This window comes from Lates calcarifer, linkage group LG10, assembly GCF_001640805.2.
Source record: "Lates calcarifer isolate ASB-BC8 linkage group LG10, TLL_Latcal_v3, whole genome shotgun sequence".
In the NCBI taxonomy this organism is placed as follows: Eukaryota; Metazoa; Chordata; class Actinopteri; family Centropomidae; genus Lates; species Lates calcarifer.
Window position 1 is genome coordinate 11,908,604 of NC_066842.1, and position 14,447 is coordinate 11,923,050.

Below are 14,447 nucleotides of genomic sequence, written 5' to 3' on the forward strand. Positions count from 1 at the left end.
TGTGAATACATTCTCTTTTATGAAAGGTCCTCTCAATCCAAGCTCTCTGTGCCTGTAAAGAGAAAAGTTTTAGAAGTTAGTTAACATGACACAGTGTCATACCACACTCAAAGGGAGATCACCCTTGCTGATATCTTTTTTTTTTTCACTATCAAAATCCTCTCAGTTGTAATCCTGACTAAAAGATGAGATGTTTTGCATCCTAAAAAGAAACCATAAAAGACAGGGAGGACAAAATGTGATTCAAGTGAACACACTTCTGCAGAGACATGTAAATACAGTTAAAACTGCAGGTTGATTAGTATCAACAGGCAAAAACATTGATCGGGCATGTTCTGTTTTTTTTCCCTGAGTTTATTATTGCACAATTGATGATAACTGTGGAATTAGACACGTTTTATTGTCTGCTCTCATTTGATAAGCAGCCAGTGAAAAGCATCACACTGGTGTCTGATCTGTTTCCAGAGCTGAGCAAAAAATAACCTGGGTTCAAAGCAAAGTTTCTCTGAGGGCCATTGTTGACAGTGGAAGCCCAATTAAAACCCGAGCACCGGAAGCAAATCTGTCCAAGAAAACACCCAGTAAGTACAAAAGCAAAAAAAATAAAAAATAATAATAATAATATAAAACATATCATTTAAAATCTACCATTTAATCTTTACCTATGAGTCTGAAGTCATATGAGTAGAAATGAAAGACCATAGATAAATTCTAATCAAGTCTTGTGACCAATAACCACGAGTGCCCATAACACAGAACAGTTACTGTTTTCTCTCTCTCTCTCTTTCTCTCTCTCTCTCTTTGCACAAATAGCCTCAGCCAGGAGGAGCAGCAGGAGGGTGTCTGCAAAATCACAAACTATCCTGGACTGTCTGCCATGTTCATTAAAAAAGTGCTCAAAGCAAATGAGACTTTGTGTAACTCGTATGTGCATCATTAAAATATTCTAATTATATCAGTAGAAATTTTGAACTCATTTTCTCACCAGACTCATCAAAGACTCATTTCAATTTGTCTTACTCCAAAACAGTCATCTGATAATGATTTAGTTGAGCAGATTTGTGATGTTTGACTAAATCAGAAGATACAACTAAATAAAAAGGAATCACAGTATTCCTTTTTAAAACCATATAGTGGCCATTTTTTTTGTTGTTAAAATAAAAAATATACCATCCTGATGTATTTTCAAAAAGTCACAGCTTGGTTGTTTCTATCTTTTTTGAGTCTGTCCCGTCTCAGCAATTTTCCATCTCAGTCTTAACATGCATCATTAAGCACACACAACCAATACAGTGCTGCCTTGCTCACATTCACTACATCTAAATTCACATTCGAGGGTCTAGAATTTGTACCACGTCTCCCATCACTCGGCAATATCAAACTAATTCTGTCACAAAAGTGATCAAATAAAGTTGGAAGAGTTGCAGTTATAGATTGTAGATACACTTACATATAATCTTCTGTCCAAGCTGCGGAGTCCTATCTCTAAGGCTGCTGAAGATTAAGCCCTAGAAGAGCAGAGGGGAAGCCTAGAGTCTGCTGCTCCTCTACCAGAGCTTCCTCCTGGTGCTGCACTCCCAGTCAAGTGCTCTCATTGAATCCCACAGGACATGAAACTTCTTCACTTTATGAGGGCCAGTTAATATGATGAGCATGTGAGCAGGGTCTTTGTTCGCCCAAGTCTCATGACTCCAGTTCAAGGTAATCCTTTTGGGAGTCCCATGACCCCTTCTCCATGCCCACAGGGTATTTTCATCCTTCGCTTGAACAAGGCACAATAAATCTACTTTGATAACCGGCCCCTAATCTCCCCCATTTGTTGAAACTCCTTTCTTTGTGTTCACTTCATAGTGTGGAAGATCTTAGCTTGTGTGAGAAGACGGAGCACAGTGGCCGACCTAAAAGGGACTGCAGTCTCGTTCAGAGGCTCCCCAACTTTTCATTTGACAAATCTTTCACCCCCTCCAACTACTTTGATTTCAACCTAATTTGCATAATTGAGAGAATTGGATGCAGGCATTCTTTTGGAAGGCGCCTTGTTAAGACATGACTGGTCTCCAGTTGGGGGCAAGGTCAGTCAATGCTAATTGCAGTTAATCTCTATTTCCACCCACCTTGTTTTTGTGGAGGAAAAGAAAACTCAGCAGACCAGCTATTCAATATTCTCTTAATCTTGCTTTTTATTTTCAATGGCGTTAAGTGGATTTGCATTTAAAATGTTGTATAATAAACAGCCTTCCAGCTGGCTGAGAAAGGTTGTTACTATGAAATACTCACTAATTACTGTAAAATATACAACATTTTAAAGTGTAGACTAAAGCTAAAAAGGGGGGCTTCTGTATAGTTAGAAAAGTCAAACCTGATCTTTAAATAGGTTTGGAATGAACACTGTTTATTATACCTGGCAGACTTAATTCAGTTAAAATTATTTAAAGTTATTAAGGACTTTCAGGTGTGTGTTCAAAAAGCCACAGGAAAGCATTAGGTGAGCTAGAGGCTGAGATGGAGTTAAAAAGCACAAAGTCGACGTTCATTTAAAACCTTCCTCATGTGAAATGGTTTGATAATCGCTCCTTTTATGGTCGAAGTGAGCAGTTTGTGCCTGACTGTGATTCTCTGTGAAAAAGACAAGGGAGGTTGATGACTCAGAAAGACAGAGAAAGAGAGAAGTCTGACACCCACCCCCCTCCGACTTCCCCCTTTTGGTCCTGCTCTGCTTAAAAAAAAAAAAAAAAAAAAAAAAAAATTGCACATGGGCCGTTGTTAATTATAGCTGAAGAAAACAAAGCACATTTCCAGAAGGGTTTGGCCGGTATGACGCAGTTATTTCAGCTTACTTAAACTCATTAACCACAGCAATTAAAACCAAAATCCAGTCAGCAAGCAGCTGCCTCGTTAAAGAGCTGCCTTTGAGCACTTAACGACAACAAAACCCTTAAAGAATTAGATACTGCGGGATCAGATTGTGTCACACCAAGCAAATTAACGAGACTTAAGACAAGCCTTGGAACAATAAACAAGGTTCACTCCAACGTGCAGCAGTTTTTTTTTGTGGAAATGATCGCTCAGAACAAGAGGCAAGTGTGTGAGATGAAAATTACAACTGCTGGATTTCTGGAGAGGACACACAAAAGACATTTCTGACCTCTTTTTTATTAGCTGTGCTGATAAAATGGTGCTTTTTATTCAGTTTTGGCTATTGCATGACACTGTAACACTCTGGTTGAATATACAAGTTATTCTGTCCTAATTCTCTCTAAGAATAAGTAGGTTTCACAATGTTGTAGACACCTACAGTCCACATACACTGTGTGCCATACATTCACGCCTTTCTGCACTTGAATCACATGGTCCCGGTCTCCTGACCCGCAGCCTAGTGAGCAGCTGCATCACAGCAAATTTGTTCCAGTTCAGCAACAATTACATGGACTATTCAGGCCCAACAGTCATAAGGTATAATGATGGCTGTATTCCTGTATGTTGACATTTGACCTGGGCTAGTTCACTGCATTTTAAACACATAATTGTTAATAGTTGGTGGCTTTGTAAAGAGCTGAGTAAAAACTCTATGTGTCAAAGGACAATATCACATTTATGCTGAATATTGATTTTAAATAGGTTGGAATTCACACAACAAAAGCCTCATCAGCACAAGTGAAATGGATCAGAACGGATTTGGGGGTCCTATGAGGAATGTGATGTCACCAGGGTTGAAGATAAAAGCAACTAATTGCTCAGCCTTGGTACTGAATGGCGATGTGGTTAGAGTTTGATGCAATGTGACAGGAAAGAAACCCACGTAGACTCCTTCACTGTCTTAAAAAAAAAAATAAAAAATTCCAGACTCATGGTCGATCCCACGTGGACCAAATAACAAGCTGCCTTTTTACGTATTTTCACTTGAGGGGAAAAGCTATTTGGACAAAGCGATACAACTCGAGTTACAGGCAAGCTGGATAGGCAAATTTGCATTAACTGTGAAGCTAAGTGTTTTCAGTTTGTAAATGCACTCATTGTCCTCCTGGGTTTGAAAATCCAGTTAGCCATCACATGAGTCCAACATGTCACTGATTATCCCCAAGAGTTGAGGGAGTCATAAGACATGTTTTAAAGCCGCTGTTTTTTCTCTGTTTCCCCCAAAGGAAAGTCTGACTGAAAAAGAGATCGAATGAAAATTTTAAAAAATAAAATCAGGGAATCAGAATAAAGATAATGTCTGTACACAAAGCAGCAGGTAATAGTTTCTAAATCAGGTAGGGTTTGACAGCAGGTCATTAGCTGTAATGATTTTGACAGCACTTATATTTATATGTTAGCTTTATATGTTGTATTATATATATTAAAATGTCTTCTGCAGCATAGAGTGAATAAACTTATGGCCAATCAGCAGAAAACAACTCACCTTGTTTTGACATGTGATTGTATGGGAGTTTCCCCATCTACACAGAAGAATGAAGTGCTTTGACCACAGCTTTAAGTGTAATAACTTGGTTAAGATTATACATAAGTAATGCAAAATCCCCTTTTCTTCAACATGTGAATATCTTACTTGTTTCACATTTATTTTTCACAAGCTTCACAAACTCAAATCTTTACACCTAGAGGTCTGCTGTAGCCCAGCCCTGGTCTTGGCCTCAGATGTTAAACGCTCAATCTTGGCCTTAGTCTTAAGTTTTGTTGTTTTTTTTCTTGGCCCACACCTGACCTGAGCCTGATGCTTACATCACACAGTCATATGATCTCACAAACCCACTGTGAAAATTGTTGAATTCCTCAATTGCATTTGTATTGATTTTGATGCTTTCGCAGTTGACTTGTTTTTTTTAAAGGATCAAAGCACAAAAACTCATCTGGAATTAGTCAAACCCATGAGGATACTGATTCTTGCGGTCCCATTTCTGTCCTCACTATTGAGCACTAAGCTACAGCTTCTCAGTAAAAGAAATAAAAAGTCAATAGAGTCAGTTTATTTGCTGGTGAACAGTGTTATCTGAAGATAGGACATGAATTCTTTACTCAGTTTATTTATGGAAATAGACTGGGTAATATCATGTGAACATATTTAACCAAAAGTGCTCTCTGTTGGTGAGCACAACAAGCAAGACTTTCACCCTGATTTCTACTCGAGCGTCATCCAACCAAACTATTCACAGGGATACTGTCTTCACTCTGTTTCTGATGTACTACACCATGGATGAAAAATAAATCCTCCTTCATACCATGACCCACTGTGAATAATGAAGTGTACACCTATCATTCAAATAAAGCAGATAAAGCCACAATTAAAGACTGCCATAACTACATGACAAATATGCATGATCAGAAAAAAAAACGGACAACGTTATCTCTTCGCCGTCTGGTCTGTGCAGCCAATGAGTTTATATTTAGCAACATATCCGATCTCATTAGAAGTGCAGCGCTTTTCAGCTGAGAGCCACGACATTGCTGACTGCTTTTAAACCTTGTGTAAAAAAGGCTGTGGATTATACAAAGATTAGTAATCTCACCAAATAATGCCCACTCTAATGTACAGAAACCCATCACGCTAAGTTCTTTTAAGGATGTCAGTGTCAGATGCACTGATAAAATATACACCAGGAGCCTCAGTATTTAGAGATTTTTTTTTAAAGCACACTTACTAGAACATTTTGCATTGATTATGCATATTAACTATATGTTATCTAAAAAGGATGAATTTAAGAGAAGAATTTAAAATGCTTGTGTTTACGTGTTTTATATTTCAGTTTATTTTCCGTCTTTATATTTGTGTTTATTGCTAAGGTTTTCTTATAATTTATTTTTAAATGATCCAAATAAGAAAGTTTGTTTGATTATTCCGGAAATTCTGCTGCTGTTCTTTACTGATATGCATCTACAAAGCCAACACAAAGTGTGTGTGTGTGTGTATGTGTGTGTGTGTGTGTGTGTGCGCGCTCTAATCCCAGCATACACTGCTCATTGGATTGGGGAACAGAGGCGTGCATGTATATAAAAAAATTGCATCTTTCTTGCTTTCAAGGACATGTTAACAGGAGTGTGTTAATCACATGAAAGCAGACTGTAGAAAGACATAAAAGTCCTTAATCTGTCATGGCTTCTCGTCGTCCATACTGGACCATTACGAAGGATTAAACTGCCGTACTGGAGCGAGCGGCTGCTCAGCTTCAAACTCTGCTTAGCTGGAAGTTTGCAGGGGCTGGGAGTGCAGACCATGTGCTCACCAGCAGTCCTGAATGATGCATGTCATTACACTGAACACAGAGGCTGTAAAATGACTGGTTAGGTCCTAATATGGACTCTGGGCGTAGTAACGGTTCCATGTGACAGCACGAGTGCAGCACAAGTCATTCTCAGAATAATCATGAAGTTTCTGAATGACACAAAAAACATCTGAGATAAATCGCATTTACATCAAACTTACTCTCAAAATTACTGCCATTGTAAGTATAATTCAAGAATATACTTATCATATGATAAAACACATCTTTAAAGACAAATGAAAACACTCCAGGTTGGAGCCAGCTCGGTAAGGTAATACTGAATCACCTGTTGAATGTGACACTGCGTGACAGGATTCATCTTACCTTCTGCGAGCCGGATGCACTGCGCTTGAGAGAGGACCTTTTAAAGGTGCCACTCGGGCCCTTTGTGTCCATGTTGAAGACTGAGAATTTAAGTCAAACTGACTCAGACAGGGATCCTTGGACAGCAGCGACAGGTCAGGGTTCAGCAGCAACGTCAACATTGGAAACAGAAACAGATGGAAACCCTAGATGCCTGCTGCAGAACCCAGGCATGACAACAACCTCTGAATTCACGTGCACCAAAAAAAAGTATCAAAGTTTCACCATCATTAAAGATTTCAGCCCTCTCTCTCCTCTCTGCAGCTTACTCCCGACTGACAAGACAGAGGTCCCAGCCAGGGATATAAATCACTCGATGACACACTTGACACATAGACCCTTTTCCTCTGCTGGGCATCCCATAATCAGGCTTAATGCAGCCGGCTCTTACGAAGCCTCAGAGTCTAATGGATAGAGATTTAATAAATGGTTATTGAAGGTAAATCTACTTTGGCACACCACAACCCCAAAAAAGGCTTAGAGAGACCATGCAAGCTGTGAGGCTAAAGTTAGCCGGCAGAAAGCCAAAGGTTGTCCCACCCGATGAGGCTCAGTGTGTCTGACAGGGGAAGACAGGAGTGTCCCATCAGGGTGCAAACAGAAAGGTATGCACACGCAAAAAAGTGTGATGCCGAGGCAAAAGCCTGAACAATACGTTGAATCTGCTCTAGGCAAACCCTCTGTCACCATTTAGAATATAATAGAATATAAAGCATGGTGGAGTTAATCTCTCATTTCCACTTGAAATGCAACATTATACATGTAACTTTCTTCCATATAAAGTAGCATCACAGCACAGATTTAGATGTTAAGTATTGTTAATAGTTTGACCTGTTACATAATACCAACAAAATTAATGGACAATAAAACTATTATGGCTTAATACCACATTGCATTTGGCTAACCCTTACAAATAAGAGCAAAAATGTTGCTATTCATTAACAGAGCTTGTAAAATAAAAAACTGAAATCATTAGTAGTAAGGAGCTGTATTACTTTAATACCAAATTTGTCACTTCAGACCAACTGTAACCTGTTATGCAATGTCATTATGACTTGTTATTTCTATTGAGTATTTAGCTTCAAAGAAACTGTGATGTTTAAATGCCTAAATCTCTACATGTAAGAAAGCCAAGTGTTTGTGTACAGCAGGTCTTTTACATGATGCTACATACAAGAACAAAATGTCAGCACTTTCTATAGATAATCTGAAAATTATACTACAAGCAGTTGTCTGAGCTCCAGATGGATAAAGAATCAAGTTTCAGATCAGTTCAGACAGACAAATTACATATCCAGCAACTCCCTCTACTGGATACTAAATGGAGCTGTTCTAAGCAGGAAAATAAGGATAATTTCCATGGCAACATTCAAAATTGTCAAGATAGCATGTGGAGAAAAATACACTGCTGCTAGAAGCACTATAGTCTATGATGGCCTTCCTGCTTGAATATTAGCTGTACAATAAAAAAAGGCAGATCACATAACAAACAAACCTCCCCTGCACTGTAATGGAAGTTCACAGAAGCACACTGTAGCAAACTAAATTACAGCAAAACCATGTGTAAGTGAAGGAGGGAGGTAACTAATCTACTAATCCACAATGTGATGTCACCAAGCATCCTTTGTATTGTTATTAACACAATCTTAAGGAAACAACTGTACCTGTTGTGGTCATTGATGAAAGTCAGATGTTTTTGTGAGGTCAGCATCTCAAATAATAAACACCAACCATGAATGGATGGTTGCTTGTTTTTTCCCCCCCATTCCACTGCAGCCATGTGTCTCAGTGTTGTCTGCCTCTAAGAATGGATAATGCGTAATTTCTCCTTGTAAGCAGATGCAAATGAGCTTTATCATCTGTTGATGGCTTTGCGTCTGTCAGTGGAGGAGATTATAAGAGAAGGTACAGCACTGAGTGGAGTAGATGCAAGGAGGGATATTGATTTGAATGGATGAAAATAAATAAGTACAAGGGCAGTTAGCACTGCATACCCTTAAAACAGATAGATGAAACTACTACCAGGCTACATGTGAAAATGAAGACTGAAATATTTTGAATTAAGATGAGCATTGATCACCAGCTGTTTCAGAGAGCTCTTTCAGATTCAGAGTTAGTGTCTTTGATCCGGAGAGTGCTCACTTAATTGACAAGCTGGCAGCCTAGTTCTTTCCATATGCTATGCTGACAGAGCAAAAGAAGCAAAATAATTGGATGACTCTTGTTGCTGCAATACAACTTTTTAATGCACATATTTTATATTATTAAATATTTTGAGGAATCCAACATAAATTAGTTTGATCAGCCATACTTGCTGGTTATTGCTGAAAATGTGATTTGCAGTTTTGATGCTTGACTGCTGACATTGGTGGATGTATGTCTGAGATACCTTGGAGCCCACAAAAAACACAACAGGATGTTGACATGTTGTAATCCAACCTGACATGAATGCATCATTGAACAGGCTGTTGTTGGGAGAGGAGGTAACTGCCATCCAGTCAGTGGTCAAAAAAAAAAATCTCCCTTTTGCCCAAATGTACGTTAGAAAATTATGCCTTATGATCAAATGATCAGTTCATCAGTCAATTCATTTATCAAAATTAACGAGACAGCTTTGTGTAATTAATATACAGTCTCTGCGAGGGTTAATCTAACAGTATCTCCTTGGGGTACACAGTGTACCAGACACCCCTCACAATTTAAAACATATCCCTGTGGGTACAGGTGCTTTTTAGTTCACATAATGGCCAACTTTGGACCACAAGAGGGCGCTCTGAGCTACTGTATAGCCAGGGACTTGGCACGTGACTCTGACCGTGGGGTCACAGAGTGATTGCAAGAAGTACCTTGTGATTTAATTTTATCAGGTCGTCTCAGAGGTTATCTCTGCGATAGATCCATCAGTACAGCCAGAACCACAGCAGAACAACAAACAAAACAAAAAAAGGTGCCCTGGTTCCCCACACTTTATGTTTTGTTTGGGGGCTCCTGCTTTGCATCAAGCTCAATTTACCCTCAGTTGTTTTACTTGATAATTTGTAAATGTCTTGTGTGACTAATTTCATCACCTAAGCCAGATGGGACAAAGCCAACAGCTGGAAAGCAGGTTAGGCTTAAACGACTTCCACATGTGATACGCTGGAAGGAGACACCATTCAAGGAAGAGGACATGATTTACTTTGTGCTTTTTAGTTGAGCTGTGGAAGACCTTCTTTGTTCCTGTGAAGTGCTTTCAGGCACCACCCCTGGCAAGGAAACCCAAACATTACAAATGTACGGAACAAGAGTTCTGCAGAAACCTGTGGGTGAAAAACACCAAACAAAGGCACGTACGTCTGCTTTTGTTTGTGTGCGCACTGTGTTTTTTTTTTTTTTTTTATTATCGAGGTGATCTGTTTTGCGACCTACAGTAACAAAACAATAAAAGTTGTGTGTTTCTGACTCGGTGAGCAGCCAGTGTTTCTCCTGGTTGCTGAGGAAACGGACTACACCCTCACCTGAGACCTTGGTGCTTCAGGTGTGTTCAGTCCCTCAGTAGTGCAGGGGAGGACAAACACTCTCAGCTGATAATAACATGCACACAGTTGTACAGATAGATAAAAGAAACACTACATTACATGAGCAGAGGCGATAACATACCACAAGGACGTGCATGTGTGCGCACGTGTGTGTGGATGCGTGCTGACATTTTGTCTCTGTTGACAGACCAAAAACTCTGCCTGAACTTAAGAGCAGGAAATAGTCTTTAGTGGTTTGTTATGAGTGGGTCATGTTAGGACATGTTCTTTCTGCTCTCTGTGTGTCCATGGGTAGCACCTTGAGCTCCACACATAATAACCTCTTACTAGATGTGACACAGTTAAAACTTGATTTGTATGTCTCAAACCCAACAAAAGGGCACATTAAAGAGGTGTGGAGCAGTTCCCAGATATCAATCAAAATCAGTCTAACTTTGAATTATTAGCCTCATTACCATTTCAAAGCCAGGCTATATAACTTTCTGAAAGATCACAGTTGTTCTCTTAGAAATGACTGTATCTATTGTCGTCTTTTTCCACTGTTCCTGTTTCCAAACCTGCCCACTGTTTACATATACAACACCTTTGCTACTGTTTGCACTGTCTGGGTAGATGCCAAACTGCAGCTTGTGTGCAATGACAATAAAATCTAATCCAATAGTCTAATCCTCTATTGAAGTGTGTATGACAATACGACAACCCACAAATGTTTGCTGTAATGCAGAGAAATGGTCTAAACTATCTAACCTTGCAGCTGAAGGTGCACAGGAAGATAGCAGCTGATTCTAGGAGTACCAAGGAGCCCTTCCCTGTCAAAGCGATAATTTTGTTCTTCAAACCTATTTTAATGAGCAGGTAATGTAAGTTAAATATGAGTATGTAAATGATAGGGAGGTTATTTTAAAAGTCGAAGGAGGAAGCCCCCTGTGGGTCATATCTCAGAGCTGTGGGGTGTGTGTGTCTCTGTGGAGTCCACCGATGTCAAGAGAAGGATGTTTACACTCATCAGACTCAAGAGGGGGCAGAGTGGGGTGAAGGGTAAAACTGTGCAGGCAAGGGGTGTTGAGCTAAGGGTCTCCCTGAAGGTTACAGCTTATGAGGATAACACTGACGATAAGGCATATCTTTAGAGGAGTGGTCCCCCTCGTACTCCGCTGTCAGCACAAAATGGATTTTAGGGAAGTAGACAGGAAGGAGGCGTGGCAGACCATAGGTCTGCTTGTGGCAAACAGTTTCACTGGTGAACACCAGGGCAGGCTTGTGCACACCCAGCTCTGCCTGCCTCTGCTCACAGGCTGACTCGTTGCACACCACTTGTGCAAAAACTGTTCCTGAAAACCCGTCCCCCGGGAGAAACGCATTCCATGAATCTCCTGCTTGGAGCAGCTAATTGGCTGGCCTGTTTATGTATCTCTATTCTGCTCCTCGGTGAGCACATGCTGGCGTAAGGCATTTCCAGGATTGACCTGGGGCCCACACAAAGGTTAACGGGGAATCCATATGCTGCAGTGGGGCTGTAAAACAGCAGCTCTTGTGACCCGCAGGAAGTTACTCCAACCACTGACTCTATTTCACAATATGTCATACTGAACTGAACAGTGGCTCCCTCCTTTGATCAGGGAAGTTTCAGAAAACCTCCATGTTTGTGATTGCAGCGTCTGTGCTGTCTGGTGGGGGGAGGCACATAAGCCCTTCCCAGGGAGCAGTGAAGCAGATCCTTCTCACTGGAGGAGGGGGTGTTGAGTCCCACACTCAGCTGCATAAACTTCCAGAATCAACTTATCGTCCAACTTCCAAACAACCAGATGTGGGATTCACACTCAAAGTCCTCTTTCTCCCCCACACTTTTCCTGACCTTTTAAGGGGCTGACATGTGATCAAAGAAATATTTCAACTGCCCTACATTAACACTCTGGATGTGTGAGATGGAGACAGAAAGCTAGACAGACAAAGAGCCCAGAACTGCTGATCAACACTTTCGCACCAGGAACCGAAGCTACATGATACAGTTGTCTTTTCCGTCAGGCCGCAACCACAGTTTAATAGATGTAAGTGAATGTCAGAATCAGATGTAAACAAGCAAAATCAATAGTCATTGCTGCGCTTGTTTGATTACCTCTGCAGCCAAAGAACTGCTGTGAGCAGGATTACTGTGCATTACAAGCCAAAAACAGTCAATATTTTCAGTGTCTCATCTGAGCCACAGGCTGTTGTTATGCCATGCCAGTGCTGTATAATCCACAGAGATGTTTCTATGACTGGGTCATACATAAAACATAGTCTTATGTGGCATGAGAAAGGCTTGAGTTTGGACGACTTGACTGCTCCAGTCTCAAGTGACTAAAACATCAAGGCAGTGCAGACATATATATGGTAATTACTTGGAATCACAAAAGCACATGGATGTGGGTTAGTGTGCTGAATCACTGTAAAAGTATTCAGGACAATAATTCTTCTTGATTTGGATTACTCCTCCGAACAAATTATCAAATAAACTTTTTCTGCAATTTATAAAGACGTTTTGATGTCTCCAGACCAAAAGCTGTAGATAACCATTCATCACATAGCCACAAATTAATGTGGTTTAAGGCTCTAGCTGAACACTCATAAGAACAATAATTGAAAGTCTAAAGCTCCACTAGTCATGCCATGTTTATTACAGCCCACAATACAAAAGAGCTGGATAAAATGATTATCATATTTACATTTTACTTCATCTTAGGGTTTTAATAATTAAATGACTTTTACATTTTGTCACTAAAAACATTAGAAATCAGGATTTGTCCCACCATAATTAGCTAACCTGTACTTTTCTATAGCTTCAGTGCAATTAAAGTTGATAATTTTACCTTTGAGGGTAAAATTCTTCAAGAATCTTTTGACGATTCATCTCTTCCGACAGCACCTCCTCTCCTAACACCCCTAATACCCTAATATGCCTAACTAGCACTTACTGTGCACTTTCGGTGCACTTCTTTACCTGATCTCCTTGCACTTTGTCTTATTGAACAGATTTAGTACTTAGTACTTACTTAAAGGTCTCCTACCGTACTGAAGCCTTAGTATCGTCCCTCACTTGTAAGTCACTTTGGATAAATTATTTGGTCTGCCAAATGAGTAAATGTAAATGTAAGGTACACAAGGGGTAAGCTCTTTTAGTGTCCAAAATGTAAAGATTATGTCTAATGGAGATCAGGAATGTTTTTTCAGTAGATTCAGAGTTTAATATTTCTTATGCAGAAGTGAAAAGTTTGATGGTGCCAATAAAGGTGTGGTCACCAAATACATTAGGGTTAACCCTCAGGGGAGCATAAATATCTACAGCAAATTTCATGGAAATCCTGACATCGTCAAGATATCTTGCACTGGACTAAGGTTTTGGACAGACCATCACCATCTGCCTAGGACATCATATCATTAGATGGCTGTGGCTCAACGGGTAGAGTGGGTCGTCCACTAATTACAGGTCTTGGTGGTTCAGTCCTTGGATCTTCCTGTCCATATGTCAAAGTCTCCCTGAACAAGATGCTGAACCCCAGTGGGTAAGCCAGTGTCAGGCATGTGTCTGAATGTGTTAATGAAAGGTAAATTGTGATATCTACACTACACTAAGACAGAATTCTTGCCTCACTTGGTGTAATGTTGAGTGAGACAAACAAGTTGAAATTGGTTTTATATACCAGGCTAAAGATAATAGTGTCGATTGACAAATACATCACAGGCAATTTCAAAACTTATTAAATATAATTAAACTGCAAAACTAAATCATAATGTTTACGTTTCTGTGACAAGACACAGCTCTACAACTGTGACATGGGAAAGAAACACCCGTTTGTTGAAGGAAATTATATTGTTAGTGCATATGAGCAGGAGACAAGGAGTCAGTGAGGTCCTCATCTCCTCATTGATTGTCCAGGGTCTGTTAGAGGCCATAAAAACCCAAGTCAAAGCAAGTCAACCAGCACCTGTCTAATCCTGCTGATCATAGCAGCATTGTCATTATCTATGGGCTCTTGCCTGTGACTGTAATTAGAACTGCCTTGGATGATCTGAAACACAGATGGTGGTGGGAGACTAAGCAAACGGCAGTAAGGTAATCGGTTGGGGCTGCGGGAGCAGACAAATCTTTAAAGACCTGAGCTGACTGAGGATAAACACAGAAATCATTGAATCTAGTTAGGTCTAGTCAGGCTGTGCTGTAGCTTCTTCATTCTAGAAGAAAAGAGATATTGTCAAGAGCACATGTTCAGCTATAACTGTGAATGTAGTCTGATGGGTCTGAAATGAAATTCAAGGATGTGACAAG